Source organism: Gopherus flavomarginatus, chromosome 1, assembly GCF_025201925.1.
Source record: "Gopherus flavomarginatus isolate rGopFla2 chromosome 1, rGopFla2.mat.asm, whole genome shotgun sequence".
In the NCBI taxonomy this organism is placed as follows: Eukaryota; Metazoa; Chordata; order Testudines; family Testudinidae; genus Gopherus; species Gopherus flavomarginatus.
The window spans coordinates 74,730,394-74,748,333 of NC_066617.1; positions in this window are offsets into that span (position 1 = coordinate 74,730,394).

A 17,940-nucleotide genomic window follows, 5' to 3' on the forward strand; every position below is an offset into this window, starting at 1 on the left:
CCCTTAGGGTCTTAAGTCCAATCACCCCAAAGTCCAACACCCCAAAAGTCTCTGGTCAGTGCCACCCCAGAGTTCAAAAGTTTATCTGCAGAGTTTTACCCCCCTCAGCCTGGGTGGAAATGGGGGGGGGGCCCACACAAGGTGGTGGGGCCCACAAAGAGTGGTAAGGGGCACCTTAAGCGGGCCAAGGCAAACAGCTCCACCTCTCCGTGGAGTTCTGCTGCAGCCTTCAACACGACCAGCTCCACTTCACCAGCTGTGCCGCTCCTCCAGCCAACCCGCAAGCCACTCCAGCCATCCCCGCAAACCGCTCCTCTCCGCTCACTGTTCCATGGGCTGCTCCAACATGCTGCAAACTGCTCCGCTCTGCCAGCCACTTAGCGATAGGTCTTCAGGCTCCCCCACTAGTTAGCACAGCACTCAGTGCTCTCAGCTCAGTAATTCCAGCTCTTTAGTGATTTCAACTCTTACCGATTTCAGCTCATAGTAGGGGAGCCCCGGTGCTGGTGCACCATTGACCCAACATGAACTCAGCTCAGCAGCCTTTATATGGACTCCTAATGGAATCAAAATTAGCTCTACTCTTTAACAGTGGAGAGAGGAGGATGTGCAATTGGTGTTCCAGGCCCTCAAAAGGAGCCCATACCATCAGATATACACACACACACACCAGTCCCCAACCTCTCTCAATTCACTGGGTTTTGGAACCCATGTCCCTTGTCTAGCAAGTGCTACTTAATTGAGGTTGAGTCATTTCTGTCATAAAGCAGTCTCATAGTTCCTCATTCACATAGTCAGGGTAACACCACTTTATTCTTCCTGCCCCAATAACAAAGAAATTGGGGATCCCAGAGCTGTCAAAATAACCATCCCAGGCTGCTGTGGGCTATGCTAGGTGAGGTGGGTGTGCCAATGCAAATACTTGAAACTCCTTTCCACACTCCTCATAATTCACCACCAGATGTCAGGGTAGAGTTCATCCTGACTCTGCTTACAGGGGTGAACTACTCCACCACTGTGAACTTAGCCACCTCGACTCCACTCCAAATCTCTGGCTTTAGCCTCTTCCAGCATAGGTTTGTATACCCCATCATAGCCCTGATTCAGCAAAGCACTAAAGCACATGCCCAACTTTGAGTATGTGCTTAAATCCATCTCTTCTCAGCAAAGTACAGAAAATATAATATATAAATCCAATATATAAATCCATGGCAGCGCTTTAACATGGCTGTGCAGTCATGGCACCAGTGCTGGGAGAGAGCTCTCCCAGCATTGTAAAAAGAGCACCCCCACGAGGGGAGTAGCTACTAGCACCAGGAGCGTGACTCCCAGCGCTGGTACACTGTTTACATTGCATGACCAAGACAGTTTCAGCACTGTAAAGTGGCAGTGTAGACAAGGCCTAAGAGAACATCAAGTTTTCATAGTGAAACACTCTAAAGGCGGGAGTTTAATCCTTCACCCCTGTGTATTCACAGTACAGTAATAATTAATTACATATCAGAACAGGAGTACGTGTGGCACCTTAGGGCTGGTCTACACTGGGTGGGGAATTGATCTAAGATATGGAACTTCAGCTACGCTATTCACGTAGCTGAAGTCGAAGTATCTTAGTTCGACTTACCTGGCTGTCCTCATGGTGGCAAGTTGACCATCGCGGCTGCCCCGTCGACTCCGCTTACACCTCCTGCCGAGGTGGAGTATGGGTGTCGATTCGGGGATCGATTTATTGTGTCTAGACGAGACATGATAAATCGATCCCCGATAGATTGATTACTACCCGCTGATCCGGCGGGTAGTGTAGACATGGCCTTAGAGACTAACAACTTTATTTGAGCATAAGCTCCTGTGGGCTACAGCCCACTTCATCGGATGCATAGAATGGAACATATAGTAAGGAGATATATATGCATATACAGAGAACATGAAAAGGTAGGAGTTGCCCTACCAACACTTAGAGGCTAATTAATTAAGATAAGCAATTATTAGCAGGAGAAAAAACCTTTTGTAGTGATAATCAAGATGGCCCATTTCAGACAGTTTGAAAAGAAGGTGTGAGGATACTTAACATGGGGAAATAGATTCAATGTGTGTAATGGCTCAGCCCTGGCCCAAGACTCCTGCTACATGGAGAAGGCTGGCAGCCCCAGCCCCGACTCCGCCGTGCTGGGTGGCAGGACATCACAAACCCTTCCGTGCTGGGCAGCCGGAAACCTGGTAGACCCTGACACATGGACCAGCCTTTAGCACACAGCTGAGCTGGTCCACAGCTGTGTGATAATTGGGCCTCATGCGACCTGTGATCCTGTGGGCTGTGGGTTGAGAACCACTGTATTAGATGGATGCTTCAAAGGATGAATTTCAACTATGCATAATCAGAGACAGATGGTTGCCTGCTGCTGTATGTGTCCACAGTAGTTCAGCCGCTTGAGCAGAGCAGCATTACCTCTGAATAGGGGAGTTGACACTGCTCCCATCTAAGTCAAAGTTCCAAGAACTGAAATGCAATGAGGAAAAAAGTGTGTATATAATATATACTGATATGTACAAATGCATAGAAAAAGTATGAAACAATAAAACCTTGAGAACTGATATTGGTTTAATCATAAAGATAAAAAAACAAGGCCTATAGTTTTATTCAAATTCAGGGGTTTTGAGGATTTAATTCATACAGTATGTAACTTTCCCCACATTCAATAGTGCACTTATTCTGCTTTAGAGCCCTTTCACATCACACAGTGGGGTCATAAGGCTGTACGAAATACTTAAACCACTGGCAGTAAAGATGGGTTTGTCTGCTTCATGTTTACTGAGGGATGCAAAGCAGCCAGAACACAGAACATATGGGTGAATCTGTCCTGTGATAATTTAATCTGAATGGTATTAAAGAGAGTTACATGTGCAAAATAAGAGAAGAAACACCATGCGATTTGAAAATAATATATTTGCTCTTGTATACATTTTAATCTTCGCACCTATTTTGTATTTGTTTGCATTAACATCCGTTGTCATTTTAAGCTTTTTGACTGCTGAGACAGCAGAGCACAGACACTTAGCTTTAATTGCAGATTTTAATTGCAGGGTAAACAGTTTAATTGCACTTTTAGTTGTTCTGTGCTAATAAAAATATTGCAGTGACATTATAGATGTTAAAATTAGTATAAGCAGATCATGGACATGTTTATTATTTCACTGTCAAATTTCACAGCTCAAAAGGTATGAGCTGGAATTATCAAGCAGGTATTATTCATACTACGCTCTTTGCTTCAGTATGCATAATCTAAGTAAACTAGATCTTGATACCTCTGCAAAAGTTACTTTCATCTTAATAGTTTAATCTATTAATTAATAGTATATATTAATCATTTAGTAATTAATATTTAATATATTATTCTATTTAACTGTCAGAACAAATTAGTTATCTAATAATATCGATTAACTAATAGTTTGATTTATTAACTATTTTAATAATCAGCACAAAGCTTGTGCACTTCTTAAATTCCAGTCATGGTCTATTTTGAAATTTTAAGTGGGAATCAAATAATGTAAATCTTTTGTGTCCTTCTGCATAGGAGTGTATTTAATCCAAAAGGAGGAACAAATGGAAGACAATACTGTGAGTTCTTGATATTCATCAATAGTATCACTGGCTTTATCAGACTGCAATCTAACTTCATTTTGCAGTGGATGGCATGATTTGCCAATATTATAGACTTGCCCTACTTCGTCCTTAGTACATGCAGAACAAATAACATTTGATAAAATCTCTTATGCTTAGCCACCATGAATGATCAATAGCTGATGTGTGAAAGGTTTTCCATATTGACCAAAGAGATTTTATCTGGTCCAAGAGGTGAATACAGCTGCACAGCTCAGTAATAGTGAACATCATATAATTATATTTAACATCTTTGTAGGGAGAAAATTCAAAAGAAACCGACCATAGTAGCATTTAACTTCAAAAAGGGAAACTACACAAAAATGAGGAGGGTAGTTAAATAGAAAGTAAAAAGAACAGTCACAAGAGTGAAACGTCTGCAAATTGCCTGGACACTTTTTAAAAACATCATAATACAGGTTCAAACTGTATGTAAATGTTACCAGATTTGCCCATTACTTTGGGGTATGCTCATTTACTAGGTTTACTCTTCTGGGGGAGGGTCTGTAATTCTATCAATGTACTGCTTGTATCACTTGTGTTCTCATACGGAGCTCTACTTCTCCCTTCTGCAGGACCTAGGTTCTCCCTCCCAGTGGAGCTATCCTGCAGGAGCTAGGTTCCCTAGGGCTCAGTCCTTCCAGCCCCAGAATCAGATGAACACACACACATTAACAGAGCGCGTCTGAGAGGGCCAGGTTAATCAGCACTCTCAAGTTGATCCCTTATATGCCCCTGGACTCAGCAAGCTGGGTGGAACTGCACTTTCAAGCTGCCACCCTCATATGCCCCAGGTTCAGCACGTCTGTATCCCCACTTTCATGTTACAATTGTTCTGGTAGTAACCCACTTGATGAGCAAACCCCACAGGATTTTTGGGCGCTACAGGGATCTTTATCTTGGGGTGTTAGGGGGAAGCAACCAGCTTAACCATGAAAGTTATTTATTGCCAGGTAATAACTATTCATGGAGAGCCAAACAAACAAAACAGTTATAATATTACATCTAATTTAAATTTGATTACAAAGGTCAGGTTTAGAAAACTATAACTGATCACACAAGTCAGGGTCACTATTCTGACTCAATCACTTAAGATGGTTGAGTCACAAAAGGAACTAAGTAAAATAAAAGAGGAGTAGGAGAAGCTACTAGTAGAATTTGAAGAATGGAAATACGCAATCAATAGAGAAAATGTAATGAAATTGATTGTCTCAGATACAAAAAGGGAGAGAAAATTAAAACATGAAGCATGTAGAAGGAAAATTAGAGGAAGAATTGAAAACCAACAAGGGAGCAATAGGAGCAATAAAGTCCCTACGTGATGAAGAGGAGGAATCAGATGCAGAAGACATGGGTCCTCCTTTTTATAATGAGTATTCCAAATAATCTATTCCAGAATTTTACAGCTCATCCAGAGAAGCGATGGAAGAATATCAAAGGCCACCTCCCATAGCTCCAATTATTACCTCCACAGTAACCAAAACTACCGCAAAAGGTACAGAAGAGGGGTAGAAGAAAACCCTATACCCCTGAGCAAATTAGAGTGCAAGGAAACTCCATGGGTCCTTTGAACAAGAACGTAGTGATTGATTGGATGGTTAGCTAAGACCAGGGATAAGTGATCTTTCTGCATTAATAAAAGAATGCATGAAATCAGATGAATTTGCTGGACTTCCTTATGACATCCAGGGTGGAAGAGAAGGTGATACTGATTTAGTAGAAAGTGAAATTTTGAAGTTTTTCTTTCCTGGAGAAGAACCAGTGGTATGCTTTCATCAAGAGAAGCAAAAACCAAAAGAAAGACCTGAAGTATATATAGCCAGGAAGAAATTAATGTATAAGTATGCAGGAATTATTCCATTAGGATATCAACTAATATATGATTCCCCACAGTTTAAAAGAGCATTAATGCTAGGCTTTGATCCAACCATCAGAATGGCAATGGTCTCTGATGATCCTGCACAAACCCCTCTGCATATTATAGAAGATAAAGTAAGAAGACTGTATGAGTTACAGAGGGAGACCATGCCACCTTCAAAACCACCTCAGAAAGGAAAACTTGAAAATGTATCAGTAATAACTTTCTCTAATAATTGTCCCAAAGGGCAAGGAAATCAGCAGAACCAACGAAAAAAATAAGGGTTAAAGCAAGAAGAGGTTAGGAACAAAAAGTTTGTTCCTTATGAAAGGAAAGGTGATTCAAGAAGAAACTGGATATGGAGAAAATTGCTGCAGTATGAACCTTACAAACAAATTGATGGGTTACCTACAGAAGAACTAATTCAGAGATTGGCGGACCATGAAAATAGCCCATCTATGGCTCCATCACACCCTAGAAATCAGGCATAGGGAGGCCAACACCCCCATCTCCCCAATATTGGTAAAAGAAGATCAAGTTAATTTTGTGGCACATTTACAAACAGAGGACTGTATACATGGAATTTAATAGGAGAGCGTTAGGACAAAACATGTTGGTAGACACAGGTGCCACATTTTCTTTAGTTAGTACAAAGAATGGGGATTTATTTGGACCTCCTGTGATAATCAGAAAGTTGTAGGATTTAATGAAACAAGAAGTGGAGTACCATTTAGTGCTCCAATTCATTTTCAGTTAGGGAGAAAACAAGGTTTGATGAATTTAGATAGTGATGGAATAACTGGTATTGATGTATTAGGTAAACTTGAAGTGACAGTGGATTTGGTAAATAAAGTATTATGGGAAATACCTTTTAATAAGATCAGAACAGAAGATCAACCAATTGTTATCAAGGCAGGATATAAGTTAGCTGCTATCAAGGCTGCTGAAGAAATAAAATGACCTGATTGGCTGACAGAGGTTCTGGAAACAGCACAAAAGTATAAGGAAATCTGGACAACCAATAAGGCTGAATGTGGAAAAATAGAAGCAGACGTCTTGATCACTGGACCAGATCCCCCACCTCAAAGACAGTATAAGTATCCCAAGAAAGCAGAACCTAGTTTAATGAAAACTCTCCAAGGCTTTTTGGATCAAGGAGTTATTGTAGAGCAACAAAGCACAAATAATGCTGCTATTCACCAGTTTTAAAGGCAGATGGTAAAACTTGGAGAGTTACCATGGACCTGAGACCATTGAATAAAGTCACTCCAATGACTGCTACTGTGGTAGCAAAGTATCCTGAGGTAATTGCTTCTATTATGGGAGGAGCATGATGGTTCGCTGTCCTCGATTTAGCTAATGCATTCTTTGCAATCCCTTTGCACCCAGACTCTTGGTACAAATTTACCTTTACAGTTTTGTTTCACCAGAACCCCAAAGGGTTTCTATAACAGTCCTGCTATCTGCCACATGCACATGAACAAAATGTGGGATAACATGCTTAATAAGGGTAGCATAATATCACATGTAGATGATATCCTTATAAGCACAAAAACTAAGGAAGAAAATTTAGAAATATTTGATCAAGTGTTACAGAAAATAAAAGAAACAGGGTTTAAGGTAAGCCCAGAAAAGGCTTAAATATGCCCACAGCAAGTAAACTCCGCCGCCCAGTGGAATTCTGGGTTAAGCTCCCAATGCCTGATGGGGCAAAAACATTGTCGTGGGTGGTTTTGGGTACGTGTTGTCACTCTTCCCTCCCTCCCTTCCTTCCTCCCTCCACGAAAGCAAGGGCAGACAATCAATTTGTGCCAGACACCAGAGTGATTAAGTTAAGCTCCCAATCCCTGATGGGGCAAAAACATTGTCGCGGGTGGTTTTGGGTACATGTTGTCACTCTCCCTTCCCTCCCGTCTTTCCTCCCTCCATGAAATCAGGGGCAGACAATCAATTCGTGCCAGACACCAGGGTGATTAGAAGAGCACAGCAAGGTGCGCTACGCATCAGAGAGGCTTTGAAAACCAGTTTCATGACTGGCTAGGCTTCGGTGTGACAGTTGTGTGTGTTTCTCCTTGATGCAACCCCCCCCCGCCCTTTGTTGATTTTAATTCCCTGTAAGACAGCCACCCTCCCCTCTCCGAAATAAAGTAAATATTGTTTTGTAACCATGCATTCTTTCTTAATTAATTTAAAAAATGAGATAGCGGACAAGGTAGCCCGGGCAGGGTGGGGGAGGAGGGAAGGACAAGGCTACATTGCTTATTGTAGCCACACTAACAATCAAACTGCTTGAATGACAGCCTTCTATTGCTTAAGCCATCCTCTGCAGTGGAGTGGCTGGGTGCCCAGAGCTTCCCCCTCCTCTTATTGGGCATCTGGGTGAGGAGGTTCTGGAACATGGGGAGGAGGGTAGGTGGTTATACAGTGGATGCACTGGGAGTCTGTGCTCTTGTTGGCTTTCCTGCAGCTCCAACAGATGCTTCATCATGTCTGTTTGCTCCCCCAACAGATGCTTCATCATATCCATTTGCTCCCCCATTTGCCTCAGCATCGCATCCTGCCTCCACTCTTCGCGCTCACTTAATTCTTTCCTGGCCTCTGCCACTGAATGCCTCCATGCATTAAGCTGTGCCTTATCAGTGCGGGAGGACTGCATGAGCTCAGAAAACATGTCATCGCGAGTGCGTTTTTTTTTGCCTTTTAATCTGCACTAACCTCAGGGACAGAGATGATAGGGGGAGCATAGAAACATTCTAAGCTCTACGATTCTGGGGGGAATGCATGGTCACCTGTGCTGATGAGTTCGCCAAGCTGACCAAACAGGAAATGAAATTCAAAAGTTCCTGGGGATTTTCCTGTGTACCTGGCTAGTGCATCAGAGTTCAAAGTGCTGTCCAGAATGGTCACAATGGAGCACTCTGGGATAGCTCCCAGAGGTCAATACCATCGATTTGCATCTGCACTACTCCAAATTTGACCCAGCAAAGTCAATTTTTAGCTCTACTCCCTTTGCCGGGGAGGAATACAGAAATTGATTTTAAGAGCCCTTTAGGTCGACAGAATGGGGTTGGTTGTGTGGACGTATTCATTTTTAAATTAACCTAACGTGACTAAATTCGACCTAATCCTGTAGTATTAGCCTTGGTTTGGGCTGTGCAGCATTGGGAGTATTTTGTAGGACTATCCCCAGTGCTTCTTAAAACATCCCATTTTACCATAAAATATCTCTTAGCAGGAAAAATTAGTGATGGACACGTATCTAGTCCTAGATTCACAAAATGGACATTAGCCTTGCTGAATAAAAATGTAACAGTGGAAAAGGTTCCCAAGTCTATCACCAGTTCCTTATGGCCTCATAATTGAAGGGGAACAACATGAATGTCCCTTACCAGAAATTCCCTCTGAAGGACCTATATTATTCCAGGGTGGAGCAATTCTAAGTGAAATCATGGATAGAGTAAATGTAATTTGGTTCATGGACAGGTCGAAAGTTACGAGGAAGGCAAGATGTACAAGAGGTATGCAGCTGTAAGGATATTTGATGAGAAGATCTTCAAGGGACAATGTTTACATCATTCGGCACAGGCTGCTGAAACTGTAGCTGTAACCATTGCATTGGAAAAATACGCCAACAGATTAAACTGGCTATTTTCACAGATTCTGAATGGGTTGTAAGGGCTATCGTAAATTGGATGCCTCAATGGCAAAAGAGGAGCATGAAATCAGCAGATGGTAAATACATTGCTCACACTGAAAAATTGATATACTTGTGGAAATTGGCACAGCAAAGGACACAACCAGTATTAATAGGAAAAGTAAAAGCCCATAAAAAAATGTTGAAGGAGCTCAGTGAAATAAGAAGGCAGATGAACAAGCTAAAGAAGGACCCAAGGAGGGGATAGTATGGCAGCACAATTCCAATCGATCTCAGTAGCTAAGATAGAAGGAGAAAGGATAGAACAGATTGATTTAGTAGCTTTACAAAGAAAAGACCCTAAGGTACAAAAATTGGTGTCAAAAGAAAGACACCAAGGATGGAAAATCTGGCAACATGAAACAGGATTAGTATTAGCAACCAAAACAGAAGAGGATATGTCTGTATGGATAGTTCCAAAAGAAATTAGAACTGAAATGATCTCACTGGTACATGATAATGGACATATGGGAAGAGATAAAACCCTTGATAGACTGCAAATGGTAGGTTGGTGACCAAATATGAGGGCAGATGTAGAATAATATGTAAATAATTGTTTATCCTGTGCAGCAAATAACATAGATACGAAAATAACAAAAGGACCACTATGACATCAGAGAATAGACAGTCCATGGGCTAGGTTGCAAATTGACTTGACTGGTCCATTAGCAAAAACTGCAAAAGGAAACCAGTATTGTTTGGGAATAGTAGATCCTTTTACTAAATGGGTGGAGGCAATCCCCACTAGAAATAATACCGCATTAACTACAGCTAGAGTGCTGATGGATCAAGTTATTACTAGATGAGGTATCCCTAAAGAAATAGATTCAGATCAGGGACCTCACTTTATAGGAGAAATTACAAAAGGATTGTGCCAGGCTTTTGGCGATAAACAAAGTTTGCATATAGCTGGACATCCTGAGAGCTCAGGACAGGTAGAAAGGACCAACAGAACAATAAAAACTGCTCTAAGGAAAGTGATAAATCAACAGGGTAAAGATTGGGATCAGAAACTACCACTAATATTGATGGCCATTAGGGTAAACCATAGCGTCACATAGTGTAACTCCATTTAAAGCTATGACAGGAAGAGATATGAAGTTGTCTAACCAATGGTGGGTAATGGGTTCACCCCCAAATGGATTACAACCTAGAATATTAACAGACTATTGGATACAGAAATTACTAGAATCTGTTGCTGAAACGCATAAACAATTAGCGATAGCATTTAGAGCAAAATTTCAGCAAATGGATAGGAAAATGGGACCAATCCTGCACCCTCAGGAATGGCAGATCGGTGATATGTTTATGTATAAACACATACAAGAAAAAGGCCATGTTCTAAGCTCTATTTGGGAAGGACCAGTTAGAATAGTCAATAAGGCAAGCCCTAAAATATATCAACTGGATATTTGACAAGGAAAAAGAAAAGTGTCAAAATGCTTTCACTCAGGACAGTTGAAAAAGTAGAAGGGAGAACAAAATTAATTATAATATTTATCTTATTATAGGATCAGAAAAACATAAGATAGGAAAAATGTAGAAAGAAGGAGTCAAGTATCAGAGCCTGGACCAATCTACATGGGAGGTCCACTTCCTAGACACCACGGTGCAAATAAGTGATGGCACATTAACATCACCCTATACCGAAAACCTACTGACTGCTATGCCTACCTTCATGCCTCCAGCTTCCATCCTGTGCACATCACACGATCCACTGTCTACAGCCAAGCACTGAGGTACAACCGCATCTGCTCTAACCCCTCAGACAGAGACCAACACCTACAAAATCTCCACCAAGCATTCTCAAAACTACAATACTCGCATGAGGAAATAAGGAAACAGATCAACAGAGCCAGACATATACCCAGAAGCCTCCTACTGCAAGACAAACCCAAGAAAGAAACCAACAGGACTCCACTGGCCATCACATACAGTCCCCAGCTAAAACCCCTCCAACGCATCATCAGGGATCTACAACTCATCCTGGACAATGATTCCACACTTTTACAGGCTTTGGGTGGCAGGCCAGTCCTTGCCCACAGATAACCTGCCAACCTGAAACATATTCTCACCAGTAACTGCGCATCGCACCATAGTAACTCTAGCTCAGGAATCAATCCATGCAACAAACCTCGATGCTAACTCTGCCCACATATCTACACCAGCGACACCATCGCAGGACCTAACCAGATCAGCCACACCATCACCGGTTCATTCACCTGCACGTCCACCAATGTAATATACGCCATCATATGCCAGTAATGCCCCTCTGCTACGTACATCGGCCAAACTGGACAGTCTCTACGGAAAAGGATAAATGGACACAAATCAGATATTAGGAATGACAATATACAAAAACCTGTAGGAGAACACTGCAACCTCCCTGGCCACGCTATAGCAGATCTTAAGGTGGCCATCCTGCAGCAAAAAAACTTGAGGACCAGACTTCAAAGAGAAACTGCTGAGCTTCAGCTCATCTGCAAATTTGACACCATCAGCTCAGGATTAAACAAAGACTGTGAATGGCTTGCCAACTACAAAACCAGTTTCTCCTCCCTTGGTTTTCACACCTCAACTGCTAAAACAGGGCCTCATCCTCCCTGATTGAACTAACCTCGTTATCTCTAGCTTGCTTGCATATATATACCTGCCCCTGGAAACTTCCACTACATGTATCTGACGAAGTGGGTATTCACCCACGAAAGCTCATGCTCCAAAACGTCTGTTAGTCTACAAGGTGCCACAGGATTCTTTGCTGCTTTGAAAGAAGGAGTGTTGAACGAGATGTGGGGTGAGGAAGATTGGTACTCATCTGCAGCTTCCACTACCTGGACAAAGCAAGAGTTAGATGAGTTTCTGGAAAAATTGCTCATTCTTGAACCAGCTAGAAAGAAAGATAATCAGACAGAAAGGAGAACATCAAGTCAAGAATAGAAAGAGATAGGAAATGGCAGGAGAATGGCTTCATGATTTACCAGATTTAATTGAAATGATGGACCTAATAAACATGTCTGAGAAGTTAGAAGAGATAATCGTGGCTCTAGAAGGCATAAACAACATAGAAGAAGATAGTGATGAATTCAGTCCATGGATAGTGGCAGAAACAACTGAGGATGAGGAAGAAGCAGCTCACCCATTAATGATAACGAAATTAATAGTAGACGCTCAAAGGAGACTTTGGTCATAGTACTGTTAAATGACCCAGGGGTTAGAGTAGGGATACTCTACAGGGTCATCAATGTCCATACTCAATTTAGACCTGAATGTAGATCTCGGCCCTTATACTCATGAGACACTATGAGGTTAATGGAGTAGGGGGACAAATCCACATCCATATTAGCCAGCCCATGTCGATCAGCATAGGAAATCAGCTGATTTTGACTCACTTTGGGTTGATGCACAGGGACATGGGAAGGATTATTGGAGTAGACGTGATCAGAATTTTAAATGGTCTTGTAGATTTAAATCATTGAACTTTATAGATCCCAGTATAATTTTATTGAATGTGTTTTACTAAAGATTTAAATATTAAAATAAGTTATGGTTGATATAGTTGTGTTATTATTAGTATCAATTTTTTTAAAAACAATATACTGTTAGTGATCTAGGGAAAGTAAAGTTAATGTTATTTAAAAGTTTTTGTTAAAATAAATTATAAAATTGTTTTAAAAAGAAAAGAGTCTCTCATTCTTTATATCTTTCAGAAGGGGAAGTCATATGCGGTTCTATTAATCTTGGCTCTTCTGAGTATTTGTGTCTATGGGATTCTACTATGGTGGTGTGAATTCAGACACAACACCAGTGATCCAATGGGCCAAGTCTCATCCCAATCATAAGGTTTTGGCTAATAGTATAGAGGAATGTGTTTTCACAATTCCTAAATTAAGAAATACAGTAATAAAAGTAGTATTAGGACCAGTTTGAATTATAGAATTTATGGCACAAAATTATAGGGATAAGGTACTCATCACAGATGATGACCTCAAATTTAGTATTTTATTCAGAGAGCAGGAAAAGGGAGTATTGGCAAAGATCTGATGAGAAATCACCACAACCTTCAAATCGTACATAGAAATCAGATGAAGGAATAGGAATCATACGTGGTAAAGTAGTTATTGTAGGACCAGGGTAGTGTGCACTATTAAAAGGATTAAAAATAATTGCATCCTCACCAAATTTATTGGTAAGTGTGGAAGAGAGGGTGAATTCAGGTATAGAACTGACAATTAAACCCAAGAAGATAGCTATATAAAGAACAATGAAGGCAATCACAGAAACAGCAATACAGTGGATTAAACCAAAGACAGCAACTATTGTCAACAGTATTCAAGGATGCAAGTTCACAGTTTGAAAGAATGATAGGGCAAAAGCAATAACCATTATCATGGATCCTATAAAAGCCATATAAAAAAGTGTGGCAGATAGGAGATGGAAGTTTGTTACAACCTATTATGATGCTCATAAGTGTTCCATTGTGTATGCCTCTCAAGGATGGGGACACTTACTGACCCATCTGGATTATCATATCGTACCAAAGCCATCAAATTGTGATTGTGATGCTACTGATAATACAGGTAAAATATATGGGAAAGTAGCAAGAGTGGGACAATGGCAATGTGCCATAATAGAGGGACCAAATCTAATGGCATGATAAGATAATTTAATCATATATCCAAATAAGAATTCTTCCTATGCTGTCATAGCATTGTATGTTCCTACATGGAGTAAGGAGAGTACAAAAACAATACTCGTATAATGCTATCGTAATTTTGTTAATTTGATAGAAACTCAATTTCAGATTATAGACCTGCAAAGGGGTGTCAGCAGAATAGATGTTCGGTATGAATTACAAGTTGAAATTATATATAAAAATCAAATGAAATTACAGATATCATGGTATGCACAGATGATAGAAAGTGCGAATGAGGAAATTTGGGTCAAGTTTTATTTCATTATTGGTGTGAAGGTATTGTAAATATAACTAGAAGATGAGGAAGTGGGACCTGGAGAATTAATGGTCCTCACTTTAGTTATCCTTTCTCATTTACATGGATATAAAAACCAGAGTCAATGAGCATTGGTCCTTATGTTGGGAAAGAGGATATCAAGAAACAGTTGATAATAGATCCCACCTATTCTCTAAAGAAAATACTAATACATCTACACCATATAGACTCATAGACTCATAGGTCAGAAGGGACCAATATGATCATCTAGTCTGACCTCCTGCACAAGGCAGGCCACAGAACCCTACCCATCCACTTTTATAACAACCCCTAACCCAGGACTGAGTTATTGAAATCCTCAAAATTGGTTTGAAGACCTCAAGCTGCAGAGAATCCACCAGCAAGCGACCCATGCCCCACGCTGCAGGGGAAAGCGAAAAACCTCCAGGGCCCCTGCCAATCCGCCCTGGAGGAAAATTCCTTCCCGACCCCAAATATGGCGATCAACTAAACCCTGAGCATGTGGGCAAGACTCACCAGCCAGCACCCAAGAAGGAATTCTCTGCAGTAACTCAGTTCCCATCCCATCCAACATCCCTCCGCAGACCATTGAGCAGACTTATCTGGTGATAATCGAAGATCAATTGCCCAAATTAAACTATCCTATCATAACATCCCCTCCATATACTTATCAAGCTTAGTCTTAAAGCCAGATAAGTCTTTTGCCCCCGCTACTTCCCTCAGAAGGCTGTTCCAGAACTTCACTCCCCTAATGGTTAGAAACCTTCGTCTAATTTCAAGTCTAAACTTCCTAATATCCAGTTTGTACCCATTCGTCCTCGTGCCTACATTAGTACTAAACTTAAATAATTCCTCTCCCTCCCTAACGTTAACCCCCCTGATATATTTATATAGAGCAAGCATATCCCACCGCAGCCTTCTTTTGGCCAGGCTAAACAAGCCAAGCTCTTTGAGTCTCCTTTCATAAGGCAGGTTTTCCATTCCTCGGATCATCCTAGTAGCCCGTCTCTGGACCTGTTCCAGTTTGAATTCATCCTTCTTGAACATGGGACACCAGAACTGCACACAATATTCCAGATGAGGTTTCACCAGCGCCTTATATAACGATACTAACACCTCCTTATCCTTGCTGGAAATACCTCACCTGATGCATCCTAAAATCGCATTTGCTTTTTTAACAGCCGTATCACATTGGCAGCTCATAGTCATCCTGCTATCAACCAATACCCCAAGGTCCTTCTCCTCTTCTGTCGCTTCCAACTGATGCGTCCCCAATGTATATCTAAAATTCTTATTATTAATCCCTAAGTGCATGACCTTGCACTTTTCACTATTGTATTTCATCCTATTACTATTACTCCAGATTACAAAGTGGTCCAGATCTTCCTGAATAGAATCCCTGTCCTTCTCCGTGTTAGCAACACCCCCCAGCTTTGTGTCATCTGCAAACTTTATTAGCCCATTCCCGCTCTTTGTGCCAAGGTCAGTAATAAAAAGGTTAAATAAGATCGGTCCCAAAACCGATCCTTGAGGGACTCCACTAGTGACCTCCTTCCAGCCTGACAGTTCACCCTTCAATACGACCCGCTGGAGTCTCCCCTTTAACCTATTCACCTTACAACTTTCATATTCATCTCCATCTTTTCCAATTTAACTAACAGTTCCCCATGTGGAACCGTGTCAAACGCCTTACTGAAATCGAGGTAAATTAGATCTACCGCATTTCCTTTATCTAAGTAATCCGTCACCTTCTCAAAGAAGGAGATCAGATTGGTTTGGCACGATCTACCTTTAGTAAATCCATGTTGCAATTCGTCCCAATTACCATTGACCTCTATGTCCTTAACTACTTTCTCCCTTAAAATTTTTTCCAAGACCTTACATACTACAGACGTCAAGCTAACAGGCCTATAATTACCCGGATCACTTTTATTCCCTTTCTTAAAAATAGGAACTACGTTAGCAATTCTCCAGTCGTATGGCACAACCCTCGAGTTTATCGATTGCTTAAAAATTCTCGCTAACGGGCTCGCAATTTCACGCGCCAGTTCCTTTAATATCCTCGGATGGAGATTGTCCGGGCCCTCCGATTTTGTCCCATTAAGCTGTTCAAGTTTGGCCTCTACCTCAGTTGCGGTAATATCCACCTCCATATCCACATTCCCATTTATCATCCCTCCATCATCGCTAAACTCCTCACTAGTCTTATTAAATATTTCCCATCAAAATCCAGAATGCAAAAAAGTACACTAACTCATTATTTGAAGGCTGGAAAAAGTGGATGGAAACTCAACTTCATCTGAGAACTCCAACCAATAGAATGAAAAGAGATTTGATGGGTACAACAATATTAGCAGGAACAGGTACAGGCTTAGGTGTGTTGAACAGCCTAGATACCGAGGTATTGGCCAATAAATTAAATTCAGTGGGGAAACATTTGACTGCAATCTCAAAACCTTTAACAACATTTCTGAATGATATGAGTGTTAGTCACCATTTTATCATGAATTTGCTTCCCAACTGGGAAAAATTACAAAAAAAAAAAAGGATCATTTGACTATTCTAAAGACGATAGAGGTATTACAAGACAATGTATCCTTAGCGTTAGCATGTATACAGGTGAAAACTTGGACAAATGATGTGGTAAAGAATATTATAAGTCATTGAATGAGTGGTATTTTCCCTCTTGAAATAATTATTATGTGGTAATGTGCCTCAGAAGCTGAGAAGAGATTGTACTCTTGGTGGAGACTAGTAAACTTCACATACAATCCTCAATTAAGCCAAGCAACTATGTTCATAATTATGTCTAAAGCCCATATTGAATGGATATTTCCGGTTCTATCACTTTGGCTAAATATTAATGCAAGTGTAATGCAACCAATTGAACATAAACTTTGGGCAATAAAGCAGAATCAGACATGGAAAACTGTGGAACTTGAGGCTTGTATGAAAGAATGAGGGATTGGAGATATCTGCAGTAATGATGCGATTCAACCTTATGATGTGTTTAAATGAAGAAAGAGGAAAATGCCATTACCAATATGATCCTTTTCCATTTAATGGTTCAGTTGTATATGTTGGGGAAAATGTGTATGTTTAGAAGTTGGTGCACATTATTTGAAGTAAATTACATATACAATGTAACCCATAACCCTTTTGAAAACAAGTGCTTGTGTAATGTTACCTTGGTGATTGGTTGCAGTTTCCAGTTTGCATTACTCGAAATTGAGAATGAGGAAATTAAAGATCAATATCAAATATGAGAGAATTAACCCAGTCCCCTTTAGGACTGAACATAAGTTTAGTTAGGCAATTAATGAATCATCCTGAATTACAATAACAATTCAAAAAGGCACAGGAGAATACATAGAAAGTTATGATCACTGTCCGCCATTCCACTAAGAAAACTGAGCAAGTAATTGAGCGTATAAGAACTGATACTAAAAATAGATGGTGGTATGTATTTTTAGGATGGTCCCCCACAGCAACGGGATTCTTTAGTGTAGTTTTACATCCCATTGTGATAGTTTTTAGAATTCCAAGTTCTAATGATAATTATGTTTAAATAAAATAATAATAATAGGAGATAGACCCATCTCCTAGAACTGTAAGGGACCTTGAAAGGTCATTGAGTCCAGCCCCCTGCCTTCACTAGCAGGACTAAGTACTGATTTTTGCCCCAGATCTCTAAGTGGCTCCCTCAAGGATTGAGCTCTCAGCCCTGGGTTCAAGTAAGCCAATGCTCAAACCACTGAGC